At 39.0% G+C, this 17,385-nt stretch overlaps 1 protein-coding gene across 1 annotated transcript in view; it reads left to right on the top strand.

Annotated features, from left to right (window-relative positions):
* Nucleotides 1-10,831: 10,831 nt before the first annotated feature.
* Nucleotides 10,832-17,385, top strand: part of ZNF638 (zinc finger protein 638) — a 102,301-nt gene continuing 95,747 nt past the window's right edge. The window contains exon 1 of the mRNA XM_004369224.1: nt 10,832-10,947. The gene's annotated coding sequence lies outside the window, so the exon portion shown is untranslated. The remainder of the gene's footprint in view (nt 10,948-17,385) is intronic.

Here is a 17,385-nt window from a genome sequence, read left to right as displayed (position 1 = left end):
AAAGAACATTTCAAGATCTATCCTGAAGTTCAACGCTATCAGTGATAGCATAATATCTATACGCCTACAAGGAAGACCAGTTAATATGACTATTAGTCAAATTTATGCACCAACCACTAATGCCAAAGATGAAGAAAGTGAAGATTTTTACCAACTTCTGCAGTCTGAATTTTTTTTGAACATTATATTGTTGTTTAGGTGAAAGTTTACAGAGCAAATTAATTTTCCTTTCAACAATTTATACACAGCTTGTTTCGTGACATTGGTTGCAATCCCCTCAAGGTGTCAGCACTCTTTCCTCTTCCTCCCAGGGTTTTCAGTTTCCATTCACCCAGCCTTCCTGGCTTCTGAACTTTGCTTCTGGGCAAATGCTGCCCTTTTGGTCTCTTATGGTTGATTGTTCTGAGGTACACCTTCCTCATGGATGTTATTGTTCCCCATCATGGGCCTGTCTGTTGTTTGGCTGAGAGGTGATCTCCAGGAGTGGGTTCAGTTCCAAGTTTGGAGGATGTCTAAGGGCCGTAGTCTGGGGGTTCCACCAGTCTCTGTCAAACCAGTAAATCTGGTCTTTTTGTGAATTTGTATTTTGTCCTACATTTTTCACCCATTCTGTTCAGGACTTTTTATTGTGATCCCAATCGGAGCAGTCTGTAGTGGTAGCCAGGCACCATCTAATTTTATTGGTCTCGGGTTAGTGGAGGCTGTGGTTCATGTGGTCTGTTAGTACTTTGAGCTAATTGTTTCCTTTAATCTTTGGTTTTCTTCATTTTTCTTTGGTTTGCAAGGAAGAGACCAATAGTTGTGTTTTAGATTTCTGCCAGCAAGCTTTTAAGACCCCAGTGCAGTCTGAAATTGATCAAACATGCAATCAAGATGCATTGATAATTACTGGTGATTGTCATACAAAAGTTGGAAACAAAGAAGGATAAGTAGTTGGAAAATAGGGCCTTGGTGATAGAAACAATGCCGAGATCTCATGATAGAATTTTGCAAGACCAATGACCCTATTCATTGGAAATACCTTTTTTCCACAGCATAAATGGCGACGTATTACACATGGACCTCACCAGATGGAATACACAGTAAACAAATTGACTACATCTGTGGAAAGAGATGATGGAGAAGCATGACATCATCAGTCAGAACAAGGCCAGGGGCTGATGGCAGAACAGACCATCAATTGCTCATATGCAAGTTCAAGTTGAAGCTGAAGAAAATTATAAGTCCACGAAAGCCAAAGTACAACTTTGAGCATATCCCACCTAAATTTAGAGACCATCTCAAGAATAGATTTGATGCATTGAACACCAATGACCGAAGACCAGAAGAGTTGTGGGATGACATCAAGGATATCATACATGAAGAAAGCAAAAGGTCATTAAAAAGACAGGAAAGAAAGAAAAGACCAAAATGAATGTCGGGAAGTTGCTCTAAAGTGAATGGAAGAAATGATGAAGAAAAAGAGCTGAACAGAAGCTTTCAAAGGATGGCTTGAGAAGACAAAGTAAGGTATTATAATGAAATGTGCAAGGACCTGGAGTTATAAAACCAAAAGCAAAGAACACACTTGACATTGCTCAAGTTAAAAGAACTGAAGAAAAAATTCAAGCCTCAAGTTGCAATATTGAAGGATTCTACAGGCAAAATGTGCCGCTGCTAATCACAAGGTTTTCACTGGGCAATTTTTCAGAAGTAGATCACCTTCTTCCTAGTCTTTCTTACTCTGGAAGCTCTGTTGAAACCTGTCCACCGTGGTTGACCATGCTGGTATTTAAAATACTGGAGGCATAGCTTCCAACGTCATAGCAAAACACAAGCCACCACAGTACAACAAACTGACAGATGAGTGGTAGTACTTTTGTATAGGACAAATCTGCAAAAGACCTCTTTAAAGTGTTCAAAAGGAAGGATGTCACTGTGAAGACTAAGGTGCACTTGACCCAAGCAATGGTATTTTCAATCGCTTCTTATGCATGCGAAAGCTGGACAATGAATAAGGAAAGACCGAAGAAGAGTTGATGCATTTGAATTATGGGGTTGGTGAAGAATATTGAATATACCATGGACTACCAGAAGAAGGAACAAATCTGTCTTGGGAGGAGTACAGCCAGAATGCTCCTTAGAAGCAAGGATGGCGAGATTTTGTCTCATGTACTTTGGACATGTTATTAGGAGGGACCAGTCCATGGAGAAGGACATCATGCTTGGCAAAGCAGAGGGTCAGTGAAAAAGAGGGAGACCCTCAATGAGATGGATTGACACAGTGGCTGCAACAATGGGCTCAAACATAGCAATGATTGTGAGGATTTTGCAGAACTGGGCAGATTTTTGTTCTGCTGTACCTAGGGTTGCTATGAGTTGGAACCGACTCAACGGCACCTAACAGTAATAACAACATGGGAAAGAAGCAGGAAATAATTTCTTTGACTATCTTGTAATTTTTTGTTGAAAACTAGACTTTTTAGGTAATATATTGTAGTAACTCTAGATATTGATTCATCCTTTGTTTGCTTGTTTATTTATTTACTGACTTGGCTGATGTCACTCCACGGAGGACAAAGCCTTGGACTTGCACATAGTCAGCCTGGGATAACAGTGTTTTAGTGGTCTCTCTTTGACTGTCTCTTTCCCTGAAATCTCTGTTAAGCTGTCTGCCTCTGTTGGTATTATACCCAGTTGTTAGGCTTCACTAATTACTGCCAATCGTTCTATTGTTTTTGACGATGCCCTGGGACGTAAATTGCTCCACAGTCTGATACAATTAATGTTGGACTCCTTTGTAGGGGTAATTTTTGAGGCTAGTCTGAGGTTTATTCTGTCACCAAGAGGGCTGTTCTTATCTGTCTCTTTCCCTGATTCTGTCTGGTAAACTAGCTGACCTACAATTTAGCTTATTGATATCTCGAGGCTACCAGCCTCACCTTGATTGCTTTCCAATAATATTTTCATTGTTTTCAAGACTGCCCTTAGCTTGAGCTTTCTCACACTCTGTTCTAAATAAAGTTAGTTCCTCTAAGAAGAGCTTCAGAGCTCCCTGTTATTATGTCCTGCCTCTCCTCCTGGGCAAAATCTCAGAGAAACTGCTTCAGAGCTAGTGTTGGGGATAGTGGCCTATTTTTGGTGTAACAAGCCTGGTGTATTATGAGCAGGGCTCTCAGTGGGGTGGTAGTCTCTGGTTTTCTTGGCTTTCCTCTTTCAGTGTGGAACCTCCACTCTGAATGAGCTGAGATGAGAGCAATTGTGGCCCAAGTATTCTCATCCTGCTGCATCTAGGGTAGACCCTCTGCCTTATGAGTGAAGGCTAGGTGGGTGAAGGGAACCCCCAATGTCTTTGCTACTCTTGCCTAAAATTTACCCTCTGTACCATGGAACTGGGGCAAGGAGAGAGAAATGATGATGGCCTATCCCTCTGGGAAGATACCATATTTTCTGGCTGGAAGCTGAGAGTACAGAGAGCCCCATCTTCTTGGCCAGCCAACCTGAGTGGAGTTTCCATCACACTGAACTGGAACGGGAGCATAATGGAATGGATTGTGGCTCAAGTGCCAGAGACTCTTGCTATTCTTACTGACATTTAGTAGATGTTCTTGAATGTTTCTTCATTTGCTATTTGCCCTTACACAGTTTACAGAGAGTTCAAATGGTTTCTTTTTTAAAAAAAATAATTTTCACTAGTTAAGGTTGTTTCACTGGGGAGCAGGTCTGTGGAACTCTTCATGCTTCCATTCTGGTAGAGGATCTCTTTCTTCAATTTCTTCTGTAGCTAGTATGTACAATCTGAATTTAGTGTTATTAGTGGAAGGGTTTCATAAAATGACATTCCTGAAGGTAAAGGATTATTCTTATTTTACTCTTGAGGAAGCTAATTATTCATATCACTTAAATTAGAGCTCAAGATAAAATTCCACTGTCGTTTCTAAATTCCATGTCATTGTTCACTGTTTGAAGTATCATACTTTTGAATCATGTTTTTAATGAATTGAGGCCCTAATCTCCAGAAAACCAGTGCATTAGTTATGTATAGCTACATAAAAAATTACTCCAAAATTTAGTGACTTAATATAACAATATACTTTTTTTTTTTTTAATCCTCACTGTTTCTATGCATTAGAAATTTAGGAGTAATTTAGCTAGACAGTCCTTGTTTAGGGTATCTCATGAGGTTATGTTTAGGATGTTGACTTAGGTTGTAGTCATCTGAAGGCTGAACTGGGACTGAAGGTCTGTTTCTAAAGTGGCTCACTGAAATGGCTGGCAATTTGGTGGTGGTTGTTTGCAGGAGGCTTTAATTCCTCCCATTATGGGCTTCTCCACAGTCTGTTAGACTGTCCTCACAACATGGCAGCTGCCTTTCCCCAAGGAGTAGTCCAAGAGAGGGAGGGAGAGACAGGCAGAAACTATGCTTTTTAGGACGTGACATCAGAAGTCATATGGTGTCATTTCCACCACATTCTATTCATTAGAAACAATTTATTAAGTCTGGCCCACATTTGAGGAAAGGGGAAATTGCTTCACTCTTGAAGGAAAGTGTGTCAAAGGATTTGTATACATATTTAAAAACTACCTTAACAAGAAGAGGCAATGTAATGTCTGGTCATCCTTGCACCAGCTTTGATAAAATCTCAAAAGAGTAAGTGCTTGTTTTCTTGAGTTAGTAACATATATATCTGGATATGCCTTGTAACCTGGAACAAATAACCGCAAAATTCAAGTATCAATAAGAACCCAATTTTCTTGATGTTTATGTTATTTTGCAGGACAGGAAATGGCTCTAGGATGTCTCAAACTTTTCATCATGGCCCTGTGTATATCTTTATAGTTTAGATTTGGATTCTAAAGACAGAAGGGCAGTAGTTGCTCCAGAATTTTATTTATTATAACACTTGCGCTTGAGCTGAAATGGTGATGAGATTCTTTATGTCACTGAGACAAAGCCCCATTGACACACAGAAGAACATTTGTGATGACTATTTTTTTTTTTTCAACACTTTTTCAGGCATTGAGCTGTGAATGCTCTGAGCGGATAAAAGCTGAGCTCTGAAAAGAATTCAGATAGAGCTGGATGGAGCTGCTCGGTATTTGTTGTCTGGCCACACAGAAAACAGAGTAGGTGAAAGAAAACAATAGGGAATTGTGGAAGAGCGTGATGGTAAGAAAAGGATTGGGAGTAGGATACTTTTTTCAATGTCAGTAATATCGACAAATTAACAACAAAAAGACAAATAACTCAGTCATAAAATGGGCAAAGAACTTGAATAGACATTTCACCAAGGAGGACATTCAAGTAGCCACCAAACACATGAAAACATGCTCAATGTTACTAGCCATCAGAGAAATGCAAATCAAAACCACAATGAAATACCATTTCACCACGCTGGTAGCGCAGTGGTTAAGAGTTACGGCTGCTAACCAGAGGGTTGGCAGTTCGAATCCACCAGCTGCTCCATGGAAACCTTATGGGGCAGTTCTACTCTGTCCTATAGGGTCGATATGGGTCAGAATTGACTCAATGGCAATGGGTTTGGTTTTAGGATGACTAAGATTAAAAATAAAACAAAGAAAAGCAAACAAATAAAAAACCCTACAAAATAAATGTTGGCGTGGATGTGGGGAATTTAGAATCCTTATCCATTGCTGGGAATGCACAATGGTACAGCGATTGTGGAAAACAGTGTGGCGGTTCCTCAAAATCTAAAAATAGAACTACCATATGACCCAGCAATTCCACTCTTAGGCGTATACCCAAAAGACTTGAAAGCAGAGACCCAAAAAGAGACTTGTACACCTATGTTCGTAGTAGCATTATTCACAATAGCCAAAAGGTGGAAACAACCTAAATGCCCATCAACAGATGAATGGATGAACAAAATGTGGTACATGCATACAGTGGAATACTACTCAGACAGCAGAAGAAACGGAGTCTTGATACATGCTACAATATGGATATAGCTTGAAGATATTATGCTGAGTGAAATAAATCAATCACAAAAGGACTAGTATTGTATGACCTCACTTGTATAAAAAGACAAGAAAATGCAAATGTATAGAGACTAAAATTTGTTAGTGGTTACCAGGGGTGGGAAACAGGGGGATAGGAGGGGCAAATGGTGATGGAAAAATTGCATTGATTAAGGGTAGGATTGCACAGACGATTATTGTAATTGCTGTCAATAAGTTGTACATCTGTTAAAAGAACTGGCAAACGTTGTGTGATAGATATATTTATAACAACAACAAAAGAGTAACTCCTGAGGCTGCTTATGTACAACCAAATACTTCATGGGATTTGGTTCCTTGGTTTGGAGGTTTAGGGTCATGCTTTCATGGGACATCCCAGTTAATTGGCCTAATAACGTGTTTAGTGCTTCTGTTGTATCTCCTAGTGCATTGGTAGTACCTGGGATCTTAAAAGCTTGCAAATGACCATCCAAGGCTCAACAATTGGTTTCTATTCACCTGGAGCAACAGAGAAAGAAGGAGACTCAGGTTAAGGTTATGTGTCAACTTGGCTAGGCCATGATTCTCAGTGGTTTGGCAGATGTAAGTAATCATCCTCCATTTTGTGATCTGATGTGAGCAACCAATCAGATGAAAGCCAATCAGTTTCCTTGGGGGTATGTCTTATAGCCAATATGTACATGAACGTCTGGCAAAGCTCTCTCTGAATCCTGCATCCGACTTGTCATCCTCTGACCTCCGGTTGTTGCGATGTGAGCCAGCAGCCTGCTGCCTAACTTGCAGATCTTGGGATTTGCTAGCTCCTGCAACCCCATGAGCCAGCAGCCTTTTGCCTAACCTGCTGATTTTGGATTTGTCAGCCCCTGCAACCATGTGAGTCAGGAGAAGCCTGCAGCCTGATGCCTTACCCATGGATTTGGGACTTGCCATCCTCCACAACTGCATGAGCCATTTCCTTGAGACAAATCTCTCTATGTTTATATATATGTGTGCGTGTTTGTATATACACACACACACACGTATGTGTATATATATATGTTCTTCACTGGTTTTGCTCCTCTAGAGAGGCCAGCCTAAGACAGAGGATTTGGAGTGTGTTACCTCCATGAACAACTGCCTCCTTTGCCATGAGACCAGAAGAACCGGATGGTGCCTGGCTACCATTACTGAACATTTTGAGCAAAGATTCTATAGAGGAATCCTGATCAAAAGGGGGAAAATGCAGAACAGAATTTAAAATTCTCATAGATTCCAGACTTTCTGGAACCATGGGGGCTGGATAAACCCCTGAAACTATTGCCCTGAGGTAAATCTTTAAAACTGAAACAAAAAATATCTCCTGAAGTCTTCTTAAAACCAAACAATAGTTTAGCTTAACTAGTAAGAAATGTCTGCCTTGAGTACTATATTCTTTTAAGAACTGTCTATATGGGATTAAAGTGACAACAGGAACTCAGAAGGTTAGATAGGAACATTAGGGGGCAGTGAGTTTATGTTAATGGAAGAGGAACAACTCAGAAAAAGAGGGTGAAAATGGTTGCACAACTCAAAGAATGTAATCATTGTCACTTAGTTGTACATGTAGAGACAGTTTAATTGATGTATGTTTTGCTGTATATATAATCAACAACAAAATAAAATAAAAAGATTTACTACAGAGAGAAAAAGAAGAATATTGATAAATTTCTGGAAGTGGTCCAGGGTGATTAGAAAGCATAAAAGCTTGGAGTGACATGAATATAGTAGACCCTAAGATAAACAATCTTTTCTTAGGAATGCCATGAATATTGATAAGCATCTTTCAGTTTACAGAAGATTGTCAGACACATCTATGGGCAAGCTAATTTAGGCCTCTTCCCTCTCCTCTTTACTTGTAAGAAAACTGAAGTATATACAGTGAGGTTAGTACCAGAGTAGGAGCTAGAAAGATAACTCTTGTGATTCCTAATCCAGTGTTTTATTCATTATTACCCATTGTCTTAGGAGGCCTATAAGACTCTCCATTATCTGATCCCTCACGACTTCCCCATCCTCACATTGTCTTTCCTCTCCATCACTTCAACTCAACTGAGCTGGTGTCCTTGTTATTCCGAAAACACCCAACGTGTTCCTGCCCCAGGACCTTTGCGCTTAACATTTCCTCTGGTTGGAAAACTCTTCCTCCAGATATCTGCATGGCTTTCCCCCTTTACATCTTCCTTTACATCTCTGCTTGGATGTCACCTCATAAGAGAGGACTTTCCTGACCACCGTATCAAAGTGTTACGTAGCCCCTGCTTCATCATTTTCTCTTTATCTGCTTTATTTTCTTCATTTTATGTTACCACATTATTTTCACTAAAATGTAAACTTTCCACTAAATGTAAACTCTTAAATATTTCCGCTAAAATATAAACTCTACAAGGGCAGGTATTTGAGTTTTGTTCATTGATGTATCTTCCAATACTTAGACTAGTAGCACAGAGTAAGTATTCAGTGTAATGTAAATCAAATTACATCACTTTTTTTTTTTTTTTAGGGAGATTGGAACTCGTTTTTTTTTTTTTTTATATTTTATTGTACTTCAGGTGAAGGTTTACAGAACAAATAGTTTCTCATGAAACAGTAGTACACATGTTGTTTTATGACATTGGTTAACAACCCCACAACATATTAACCCTCTAACTTCTCAACCTTTTTTTTTTTTTTTGGTGAAAATACTTAAATTACATCACTTCTTTGCTCAAAACTATCCAATCTTATTTGCCGTAACAATGAAAGCCCTTAAAATGGCCTGTAAGTATGGCCAGTTCCCCTCCACCTCATCTCCTCTGTTCCCACTTGCTCATGCTACTGCAGCCATATTGGCCTTCTTGCTGTTTCTCAGGTACACCAAGCTGGCTTACACCTCAGAGCATCTGTATTTTCTGTTCATCCTGCCTGGAACACTCCTTCTCCCAGATATTTCTACCACTTATTCGCTCACGTCAGTCAGGTTTCTGCTCAAATGCTGCCTTCTTCATGATGTCTTAAGGACTTGACCAGCCTATTTCAAATTGCAGCCTCCTTCACCTCTGTATTCCCTGTGTCCTGATCTTGCTTTATTTTTTTCTCCATAGCACTTATCACCATCTGACATACTATATATTTACTTGTTTATTATCCATCTCCCTCACCAAGGCTATATGTGCCATGAGGGCAGGGCTTAGTGCTTTGGGTTTGCCACTGGCTCTCTGGTGCCTAGAACAAAATCCCTGGCACAGAACAGGCCCTCAAGTAACATTTATTTGGTTAGTTAATGAATGAACCGACCCATATATAGACAGAACAGAGGGCCATATATAAAAATCCATTTTTTATATATGGGAACTTAATATATTTTTAATTTAAATAAAAATTTAATAAAGTGTATTTTTAAAAAGACTTTCCTATGCTTATTATAATGTGAATAAAAGAAACACATCTGCTTGGGTGCTAGGTGAGACTGATGTGTGAGGCTCAGGGCGAATAGTGTGATTTGTGTGAGTTTGACCAGATTTTGCCCAGTGATTGAGTTTTTATGTTGGTGCAATAGACTAACCTTAAGTTATTCAACTTCTCTCAATGCAGGGTTTTTCATCGGTAAAATGAGGATTAAAAATATCTACCACACAGGTATACCCATTACCATCTAGTTGATTCTGACTCATGGTGACCCCATATGTTATAGAGTAAAACTGCTACATGGGGTTTTCTTGACTGTAATCTTTCTGGATCCCAGGCCTTTCTTCCATGGCACCGCTGGATGAATTCAAACCACCAACCTTTAGGTCAGTGGCCTGGTACCCAAAAAAATCAAACCTGCTGCTGTCCATTCCATTCCAACTCATAGCAACCATATAGAACAGAGTAGAACTGCCCTGTAGGGTCTCCAAGGCTGTGATCTTTATGGAATCAGACTGCCATATCTTTCTCCTGCAATCCAGCACAAGCCATGTGAAATGACATATAAAAGGTTTTTCAGAGTGTTCAGCTTTTAGCTCAATAAGTTTTAATTGAATTCTACTTTCCTGATGTTTTGAATGGCTGTGATATATATCAAATCATTGCTATAGGAATGCAAAAATTAAAAAAAAAAAGAAAAAAGTACAAGGTGAGAGGATAAAGGAAACAAAATCTTAACAACTATACAAAACATCGTAATATCAAGTGCCAGGTGAGTATTACCTATTCTAATGTTATTGAAGGCAAGAGGTCCTTGGGTGGCATAGACGGTTTGCGATGGACTACAACCCTAAAGGAGCCCTGGTGGCGCAGTGGTTAAGAGCTGGCTGCTAACCAAAAGGTCAGCAGTTAGAATCCACCAGCCTCTCCCCGGAAACCCTGTGGGGCAGTTCCACTGTCCTATAGGGTCGCTATGCCTCGGAAGTGACTCAACGGCAACGGGTTTGGGTTTTTTTTTTTTTTTTTTTACTACCCAAAAGGAAGGCAGTTCAAATTCACCTAGCGACACCACGGAAGAAAGGCCTAGCGATCTGCTTCTGTAAAGATTACAGCCAAGAAAACCCTATGGAGCAGTTCTTCTCTGTAACACCTGGGGTCACCGTGAGTCTGAACGACTGCTCAGCGGCGGGTTTGGTTTTGGTTACTGAAAGCAAGAATGATCAGGGAAGACTTAATGGAGGGTTGTCACTTAGTATAGGTCTTTAAAGATGTGTATAATTTTGCACAGGATAGGCACGGAATAGGCAAAGACATCGTACTGCTATGGGTGCATGAGTTTTGCAGTAGGTGCCTTGGAACGCCACACATGCGAGAGCGCCCCCTTTCGGAACTAAGCTCCTTGGCCTTGCAGAGTGCGGTGCTAGTGGCACGCAGGCGCCGGGAGTAGATGAGGGCTCGCAAAGACTTCATAGCGCGCATGCGTGAAGTTCTCTGGAGGCGGTAGCTTCTTCGTCGTCGAGACTGGAGGTTGAATGCTAAGCTTTACGAGGCGCATATGGGATTCGGCTGTTAGTCGGGTAGCCATAGGTAGGACTGCTGCTTTGTGGGGAGTAGGGCTAGAAGGTGGGAGCCCATAGCGTGGGGGTCCTGAACCTTTTCTGTGAGATCCGGGCCGACTATTGTATCTGTGTCGCAGCGGCTGCGCACAAAATGGCGGCGGGCAGACAGCGGGCGCGGGAGGAGGTTGGGGGGCCCCCGGGGATGGGAAGGGAAGCTCTTCTGCTCCGCTGCCGTGTTTATTCACCTCGCTGCCCAGGAGGGCCCGGTCGGGCACCGTTTCTAGGAAGCTGTCTCGGGAAGAGCCGCCTGACGCCGTTGCAGTGGGCCAAGGGACGAGAACAGCCCTTTCGCTAGGCCGTAGCGGCCCCTTCCCCATCCGCGCAGGGCTGCCGAGGCTGCGCCTGGCCTGGTAGTCGGAGGAAGCGGTGGTGAGGCAGCACCGAGAAGGGAGTAACCATTCTCATCGCGCGTTGAAGAGAGGTGCTACAGCTTGAGCTGAGCCTTTTTACAAGCGACTTTGTTCAAGAAGCATGGAGAGAAGAGCATGTTTGTATTTGGGGCTGAGGAAGGGGGAGTTGGGATTAAGGAGGGAATGTTACGATCCAGCGGCGGCTTTTGCGGGTCCGTGTTTTCTATGCCTGCGTTGTGCGGGTATGAAAGCAAATGGCACGTCTGTGTGGGATATAGAGGGCATAAATGGTTGTGATACTTATTTCCAAATTCCTCACGAATCGTGAGTATGGAATGTTAGTGATTTTGTGTTGATTCCTAGCTTGGGTCCCATTCTCTTAAAACGTATACCACACATTTGGATCGTTGAGGACATTTGGGACAGTTAGATCTTTTGTTGTATGAGGTAATTGCGATTGAAGGGTGGCTTTTGTTACTACAAAATCTGTAATTAAATTAGACAATGAAGACTGCCTCAAGATAATTTTTCTTAATCTTAAAATTTGCCCGAGGCGAAATTTGAATAAAAAAACAAAACTTTAATCCGAAGGAGTTCTGAAGCGATTTATGTTGATTCAGATTATTTTTTTAACCAGCTGTGGAATTGTGCACAAAAATTTTATTTACTCTGTTGTAAAGGGTTAACTTATTTTTCAGGGAGGTTGTGTTTGCTGGTTCAGATTGCGATTAAATTGATAGCCTGAGAAGAAGTTTACAAAAAAAGATGAATTTAAGGAAGTTTTCACAGAAAAATAAAGGTGTGATTTATATCACTTCAAAATAGCTTTAAATTTTTGTTAATGATTAAACATTGTAGACTTAGTATGCCTATGTTCATGCACTGAACTTAAAAAAATTTACAGCATTTCATATGCATTTTATTTTGTATTCCCATATTCTGTAGTATGTATTTTAAAATATTTACGTGGAGTCCAATGTATTAAAACACTTAAAATATGCTTGGGCATTCCCTCCTTGGCCGTTTGTGTTGAAACTAAATAAGGTAAAGATAAAACGGACGAAACAAAAAAATCTCTTTGGCTGTATTGGCTAGTTTTCTGAATATACTCATGGCACACATGTATTATCTTAAATATGGATTGTATTTAAGTTTTGTAATCTTGTATCTTGTTACGGAGGGTGTGTATGACAGATGCTCTGGTTTAAAAAAAGGCTTCCCACTTTGTACTTCATGGATGTCTTTTAAGAGTTTTTCTTTTGGGTTCTCTTAAAAAGGTGATCTCTGGAAATTTTTTTTTTAATGTAGAGAAAGAAATGAGAGACACAATAGTGTAGTGGAAAGAGAATAGGCTTTGGAATCAGAAGATCTGGATTCGAATCCCTATTTTCCTCTTACTCTGTGTGAATTTGGGTAAGTTATTTTAGCCTTGTTTCTTCACCTGTAATATAGTGATAATTTCCTTCTGGCTTGGAATTGTTGTGAGAAATAAGTGAGGCAGTGTATGGAAAGCCCCTAGCCCTTGGCACATAGTAGGTGCTTAATAAATGTTAGCTGCTGTTTTTATTCGAAATTTTACAGTGCTTAGGTGGCATCTTTTGATAAAAATGTGCAACTGTAGATACCCCCTTTTAATCAAAAAAGAAGAGACTCCAAGCAATTTAAATAGAATTTTGGAACTGAAAGATCATCTAATCTAACTTTCATATATTTTGTGTCTTTATAAACTTTATACATGCCTCTCTTATAGCATTTACCAAATAGGTTGTAACTATTTGCTTATATGATTGTTATATTCATCTTTATATCTACCCCAGTGCCCGGTATGTTTTAGATGCCCAGATGTTGAGTGAATGAACTCAGCTTGTTTATTAGTTGGCAGAGCCTGGACAAGAACACAGACCCTTGGACTTCAAATAATGCTCTTTCCACTCTGCCTTAGTGGTCACAGGTTTGAATGGTCAAAGTTTGAATAAATCTGTCCAAATTCTTAATAAAATCCTTTACATGCTTCATTGGTGTTTCTGGTATGGGTACTCAGTAACATAGTTTGGGCAGTGTTGCAAGGAAACAGGTAATGAATGTTGAGATGTGATGATTTAGAGATCCTCCAAACTGAAAGTAGTATGGCTGTGGCTAAAGCCAATATGCCCCCAGTTTCTATCTAAGTTTATTTACTCTTTCATTGCTGCAACATTATTTATTTATGCTAGTCTGAAGTTTGTAGTTGAAAATGAAAATGGAAGGAAAGTAGAAGAAGAATGGAGAGGAAAAATTGAGGTATAGAAGTAAAACACATAGGGTCAAGAATAATAAAGATTTGGAATTGAAAAGAAAGTTCAGGGAGCATAGGAGATAATAGCTTTAAAGTACATAAATTTTGGAGTATTGCTTATAAACTCTTTTGGATCTCTTAAATATCAAAATGTATTTATTGTTCCAGTCTTCTTTCAGTTTTTATACATTTTTCCTGCCTTATTTCCAGTCTGTTCTGTTAAACTTCCAGCTCATTTCCCTATTGTCCCTGTTAATAACTGAATGTTTCCATCTTTCTATTGAATTTCTTTACTTAAAAAAACAAAAAAAATTTCATTATGGAAAATTCTAAACATGCAAAAACAGAATTATGTAATGATTTTCCCATTACCTATCATCAAACTTCAGCAGTTAACAGTTAATGATCAGTCTTGTTTTGTCTTTACCTCTCACCCCCTCTATTATTTTTAAGCAAATCCTGTATCATATTATTTCATCAATATGTAGTTCAGTATTTTTCTCTAAAATTTTTAAAAATATACTTAATTACACCTAAAATAGTAATCATTCCTTAATATCAGATGTTCGGTCAGTATTCAAAAGTCAGTGTGTGTGTGTATGTGTATATCTGTACACACACACACACACAAACATACATTTAATCATATGGTATTAAAAAATATATATATATATGTTGGAGTCAGGATCCACAGTATGGTTTATATGTTGCAATTGGTTGATGTCTCAAATCTATAAGCTCCCTAGCCACCATTTTTTTCCCCTGTAACTTACTTGTTGAAGAAAAACTTGGATTTTTTATACATTGTTTGGGTAATGTTTTGCTTCCTCAGCACCTTCTGAATCCATGAGTTTGAAGTGAATTTTAAAATGTACTCAATAATTGTTAGATCTCAGTTTAGGAAATACTAGAAGAGAGCTGAAAGTAAACAATTCCTATTTCTAATACCGTATTGTAATTTTCAGAAATTAGCCATCTTAATGAAAGGAATAAACACCTTCCTGATTTTTAAATAAAGCAATTTGTTTAATATTTTACCTTTTTTTTTTTTTTGAGCTTCTATTGTGTGTTAGGAGTTTAAATCTTCATAACAACATTCTGAGGTGGGTACTGTTTTTGCCTCCTTTTTTTCACATGGCAAAACTCGGGTTAACCAGCTTGCTCAGGGTCACATTGTTAGCAAACAGGAGGACGAGAATTAAAACACTGAATCTAGGGTCTAAGTTCATAAAAAGACTATCCTGAACTGTTTCTGTAAAGCTGAATCAGTAGTGCTAGATTTTACTTAGGGGAGTTAACCAATTTTGTATGAAGTCATTCACTGGCACCCCTCCTAGCAGGGTGGGTATCTTCAGATCAGTGGAAATTTCCCCAAAGATCAGATTATTATGGATTGCATAATAAGCTGACTAACAGTCAATAGTTAGGGAGTAAACATGATACAGAAAAAGAGAAGGACCAAATCCAAACGTGTTTAGGGCTGATGCTCTTTTATCATATTGTAGATTCTTTGCCTCTTGCCATACTTGCTTATAGTGTTTTTGACTCGGTACGTTATTAATGAGTTAGATAATAACTCCTTAATGTTAGACATAAAATATTGGGTCATTAACTAGTTTTGAATGAATTCAAGCTCTGGGTGCGGAGGAATTCTCTTTCTGTCCCTCCTTTCCCCCTTCCTATTTTCCTCTACACGCGCACACAGTTATTTTTTTTGAAAACTGTTCAAAAGTAAGTTATATACATCATGGTCCTTTATCCCTAAATATTTCAGTATGTATTTCCTTAGAATATTTTCTTTTCATTACTGTAGCACAGTTATCAACTTCAGTAAATTCAACAGTGATAAAATGTCTTTAATCTACTGTACATCCTATTCCAGTTTTGTTGATTGACCTGATAATGTCCTTTATACCAGTTTTTCCTCCCTTCAGTACAGGATCCATCTAGGATCAATATTGTATTTAATTGTCATATCTTTTTAGTATTCCTTAATTTGGAATGTTTTCACAGCTTTATCTTTTGTGAAGTTGACATTTTTGAAGAATATAATCTGTTTTCTTTTTTAATAGAACATTTCAAATTTTGAATTTCATGTGTCCTCTTGATTAGATTCAGATTATGCATTCCTGGCCAGAAAACTCACAAGTGATGATGTGTCCTCAGGGTATCACATCTGGAGGCACATGATGTCCATCTACTCCTCATTGGTGGTATTCTCAACATTTCCAATTTTCCCTTTTCCCCATTAATCAATCTGTGGGAGACATTTTAAGACCATACGAATGTCCTAGTCATCAAAATTTCCCCCTTGATTTAATACCAACTTATAATCCTTACCTAAACTAGGCTTTACTATGATGGTGGCAAAATGATGATTTTTAACTCCAGTAGTTCCTCTACATATACCATGGTACTCAGCACTCTACAAGACCGCCTTCCCTTCTCCTTCATTGATTGATTCATTGGTACAGATTTATGGACTCCTGGTTTTTTCAGTGGTTTATAATTTGCTGTTCTTTCTTTCTCCTGCTTCGTATTTGTATGTCTTCGACAGTGAGAGTGCTGGTTCTCAACATCATCAAAACATTTACACATTTTGCTCAATATGTTTGTGTAATACATCTAAAGTAGTTTCAGAATTGCTTTGCCCATACCACTGCAAAAAACAAATCTAGTAAAAAGAGTAAGAATTTATTTTTTTAATATATATATTTTTTATTGTACTTTAGATGAAGGTTTACAGAACAAACTAGTTTCTCATTAAACAGTACACGTATTGTTTTATGACATTGATTTAATAATGCCACGACACGTCAGCACTCTCCCTTCTTGACCTTGGGTTCTCTATTACCACTTTTCCTGTCCGCTCGTGCCTTCTAGTCCTTGTTTCTGGGCCGTTGAGCCCCTTTAGTCTTGTTTTGTTTTATGGTCCTGTCTAATCTTTGGCTGAAGAGTGAACCTCGGGAGTAACTTCATTACTGAGCTAAAAGGGTGTCTTGGGGCCATATTCTCAGGGTTTCTCCAGTCTCTTGTCAGACCAGTAAGTCTGATCTTTTTTTGTGAGTTAGAATTTTGTTGTACGTTTTCTCCAGCTCTGTCCAGAAACCTTTATTGGGATCCTTGTTGGAGCAGTCGGTGGTGGTAGCCGGGCACCGTCTAGTTGTACTGGACTCAGTCTCGTGGAGGCCATGGTCGTTGTGGTCCATTAGTCCTTGGACTAATCTTTCCCTTGTATAAAAGAGTAAGAATTTGTTTGCAGTTCTCCTTTTCCCCAGCTCCAGCCAAGACTGAAGGCATATAAATCAAACACTGTGTTCATAAATTACTTGAATTAGTTTTCTTTTTCCCGTCAGTGGGTTATGATGTTCATTTGGAATGCAGTTGATTTAATTTGCTTCAGTTTGCTTTCAGTTTTAGATCTCCCCTTCCCATCCTTGATGATTTTATTTAATTTTTTTAATAATGATAGATTATTAGTATGTTTCCAAAAATTAAAACTATACAATGAACTCCTGTAAACTCTGGCATCCTTCCTATGGTACCCCTTGTAGGTAACCAACTTCATTATTTTCTGCTTTATCCTTCGTTTATCTTTGTAACCATAAGCAGATTTTATATGTATGTGTGTGTATATAATTTTTTTTTCTTATTTCCCTTTTCTTACACAAAAGGTGGCATCCTATATATGCCCTTTTGTACTTTGTAAAGACTTTTAGACTTCTGATGCATTTGGCCAGATGGTTTTAGGTATGTTTAGTTGAAGTCTTTGGGAAAAAAC

Source organism: Trichechus manatus, unplaced genomic scaffold (assembly GCF_000243295.1).
Source record: "Trichechus manatus latirostris isolate Lorelei unplaced genomic scaffold, TriManLat1.0 scaffold00004, whole genome shotgun sequence".
In the NCBI taxonomy this organism is placed as follows: Eukaryota; Metazoa; Chordata; class Mammalia; order Sirenia; family Trichechidae; genus Trichechus; species Trichechus manatus.
Note: the sequence above shows the minus strand (reverse complement) of the source record. Positions and strands in the feature narration are given on the sequence as shown.